The following is a 4024-nucleotide window of genomic DNA, read 5'->3' as shown; positions in this document are numbered from 1 at the left end:
TTACCAAGCAGCCCCCAAGAACCCAGGCTACCAGTCAGCCCCCCCAGAACCCAGACTACCAAGCAGCCCCCAAGAACCCGGGTTACCAAGCAACCCTCAAGAACTCTGGTTACCAAGCAGCCCCCAAGAACCTTAGCTACCAAACAGCCCCCAAGAACCCAGGTTATCAAGCAACCCCCAAGAACTTAGGCTACAAAGCAACCCCCAAGAACCCGGGTTATTAAGCAACCCCCAAGAACCCTGGTCACTAAGCAACCCTCAACCCGGGTTACCAAGCAACCCCTAAGAACCCGGGTCACCAAGCAACCCTCAAGAACCCTGGTTACCAAGCAACCCCCAAATACCCGGGTTACCAAGCAACCCCCAAGAACCCTGGCTACCAAGCAGCCCCCAGAAACCCTGATTACCAACCAACCCCCAATAACCCCAGCTCCTTCTCCCCCCCCAGATGACCCAGACCCAGAGTCTGGCCCCCTCATGGATGGTCAATCTACAACCCTGGGACCCCTACTATGAGGCAAGACCTCAGCTGATGGGGGTTGGCAGTGGGGTAGGCTCCTTCTCAAACCGGACCTTGAGTCATCCATCCTTTTGGCCACTATATGAGGCAGTCTCCAGGAGAGAACTCGGAGAGCAGGCACCCAGGGATGCAGGTATCCCGGTGTTGAACTGTGAAGAGGTCTTTGTCTCAGACCCTCTGCTGTCCTGTGGATACCGTGTCCCTCTGTACCTGGACAGGGCACCCCAGCAGGTGATGAATCCCTTGAAGCTGCTGCTCCCACCTCCTATCATGTCTTCTTGTGTTGCCCCCACATCTTCCTCTGCCTGCTCCATCAACTGGCTCAGTGAGCTTGAGATGGTTGCTCTCAAAAAAGATGTAAGCACTCAAATCCAAAATGTTTTTAAACAAATATGAGTCTTAGGTGAAGGGCAGGAAAAAGGAAAGATGTTACCAAATCAGCTACAACTCATGAACCTCCGTGAATGTCAGAATAACTATTCTCCACTGGCTTTTCAGTGACTAACTTCAGAAGGAAATTGCCAGACCTTTCTTCCATGGTACTTTTGGATCCATTCCAAAGCCAGGCTTTCAGTTAGCAACAGAGCATTCAACCGTTTACAGCACCCAGGGGATTAAGCAAATGTCATCTCCTGTGGCAACATACAGAAACACTACCTAGAATAAAAAAGTCAAGCTTTTGGGTTGAGTGAAACTCCTTAGCACTAAGTCATAATACATACAAATATACATGTAGAAACATCTCCTGCTGTCCTTCTACTGTCTTCTTCATTTTCTTCATTGTATAACCCATAGTATTTAATAAAGAGATGAATTTTAAAAGTCCTGTAAATTATTTTCAAAATTGGCAGTTTTACTTTTTAATTCAACATTCAGATCAATCATGATCACCATGGAAGGGCCTGCCATCCTGGGAAAGGACTGAAAAACCCAGTCTCCTGAACTGGCAACTGAGGTGCTGTGAACGCAAGCCAGAGTATTGGCATTCAAATGGAATAGATAATGGACACTGCATTGGAACAGATGAAGGAAAGAATTGTTTAAAAGGAATGTATCATAAAGCATTTTTTGCATGACAATAGTTCAGAATAAGAGGTGCATTGCAAGGACTGGGGGAGACAGAGACAGAGGAGGGGCAAGGATGAATTGTGCAACAATTAATGATTTTTTTTTCAAAGTAAGTTAGGGGACAGGAAGGAAAATACATAAGCAACAGTGAATGAATGAAAATCCAATTTAAAACCACAAATGAGTGCAGCTTATTCCTTTATTTTGAGCAAACTCAATAATGTTGAAGGGAGCTCTGGTGGTTCCGGGATAAAGTAGGTAAAGAACTGTGTTCTGCCTGAAGGTATGTGGTTCAACCAACTGCTGCATAGAAGAAAGATGGGCAATTTCTTCTTGTGTGATGTGTTGTTGTTGTTATGTGCCATTGAGTCAGAAACAACCCATCCCATTGCTGACCCTCAAACTGGGTTCTCAGAGGCAATAAATCACACAGGAGACTGTCCATGCCTCTCCCATGGCACAGCTGATTAATTTAAACTGGATGTCTTTGGGATTGCAGTACAACTTCTTACCACCAGGCCACCAGAGCTCACTAGAGGGTCAGCTATGAATCTGTTCCAACTCGATGGTACACAACAACAGCACTGTTGTTGTAAATTATTATCAAGATAGCTCCAACTAATGGAAACCATCCCCAGTCATATGCTTTCTCCACCATCATTGATATATTGGACCCAGGATTGTTGCCATTGTACAGTGCTTTTCAACCACTTATTTCTTTCATCTTCCTCAATGTATGGGACAATATTTTGTTGTGATTCATACGATTTTCACTGGTTAATATTTAGAAGTAGATCACCAGATCTACTTGATCTACAGATCATCTTAATCCAAAACATCTCCTGAAACCTATCCACTTAAATACCCATGGCACAGCTTCCAGCACAAAGTAACACATAAGCCACCATAAGAGAGAACACAAACACCTTTGATGTAAAATAAAAATTAACATCTCTCAAGGAAGCTGTTATGTCCAGTTGAGTCAGAACCAACTCATAGCTAACTCTTAGTGGGTTTTCAGAGGTGATAAATAACATGGACATTCTATGGATGGCCAAGAGAACAAACAGATGTGTCTTGGAGAGGGTGCAGCCAGAATGCTATTTGGAGGCAAGATTGATGAGGCTTCGTTTCACATACGTTGGGCATGTTGCTAGGAGGGGTATTCCTTGGAGCGGGACATGATGCTGGGAAAGGTGGAGGATTGGCAAAGGAGAGGAAGACCCACACCAGGTGAAGTGACATGTGACTGCCACAATGGGTTCTTTTGTTGGCACAGGGTTCAGATATTTTGTTCATACAGTCACTATGAGTCATACTTGACTCAACAGAACCTAACAACAACAACAAACACAGAAGGAAATGGCCCATCTTTCTCCCCCAAGCAGCTGGGGATTTGGACCATGTGCCTTTGGGCTGGAAGCACAATTTCTTACCACTAAGCCACCAAAGGAAGAACAAGAATAAAACATCACTTAAGTCATGAGACAATGGCATTCCTTCTGCTTGATAGGCAAGGGGAACTCTCCCATCTGCAGTCTACAAAAGTGAAAGAAGGGGTCCTTCTATAGAGCTTTATAAAAAGGAAGCAACCAAACAGAGTAACTCAGTGATAATGGAAGACACTGACATTAGGCATTAGGCTGCACTGTGGTAACTTTGCTTGCTGAAACCAACTGGCACAAGAGTGAAGGATATTCAGACTACTTATATCTCTTGATAAAATCACACATCTAAAATGTTAAAAAATCTGAATGGAGCAAGGCAGCTTGGAGCTCAGGCAGATTACAAGGGCAAATGAGAAGATGTAGAGTAGACTCAGGGGTGGGGGCCTTGTCTCTTCTTTGCTACCATGTCCCTTGGAGTAATATTTAGAGCCATTTCCTAATACAGAAGGAAAAGAATCTAAGACATCCACGGTTAATACAAATGTGCTTTTAGGCTGGCCTGAGCGTGTACATAAATTTCCAGAGTAATATTAAGAATTAAGAGAATCAGAGCCATAGAGGCAAGATTAACCCTTAAAACTATTCTCAAAATATTCTTTTTATGTTCAACGGAAAATACCTCCCTGACATCTTTTTTTCCCCTTTCTTTATTGGTTTGCATGCAAAAATTCATATACATTATATTTCACTCATGTATATTGTGTTTTATACAACCTTTAATTGACATTGTGTTTCATACATTCAGTCATGCATATTGTATTACATAGAATTAATTACTATTGTTCTATGCCTATTATTTTTTAAATGAATTTTTATTTTATACTGGTTTACTTACAAAGTTTGTATACATTGTTTCACAGGGGATCTTTCCCAATTTCATTACCCACTCCTCCCTCCACACATCAAATTGTGCAATCCTATGATGAACAACTCCCAAATACCCACAACCATGCCCATGCTCACCCTTGTGCCCCCACCCTTGGATCAT

General features: G+C 43.1%; 1 pseudogene; it reads right to left on the bottom strand.

The window, feature by feature from the left end:
- The window catches only part of LOC102865374, an 11656-nt pseudogene extending 10822 nt beyond the window's left edge, over window positions 1–834 (bottom strand).
- Window positions 835–4024: the final 3190 nt, after the last annotated feature.

This window comes from Elephantulus edwardii, unplaced genomic scaffold, assembly GCF_000299155.1.
Source record: "Elephantulus edwardii isolate Elephantulus edwardi_28Jun2011 unplaced genomic scaffold, EleEdw1.0 scaffold00303, whole genome shotgun sequence".
NCBI lineage: Eukaryota > Metazoa > Chordata > Mammalia > Macroscelidea > Macroscelididae > Elephantulus > Elephantulus edwardii.
The sequence above is the reverse complement of the archived record's forward strand: the minus strand, read 5'-3'. Positions and strand labels throughout refer to the sequence as shown.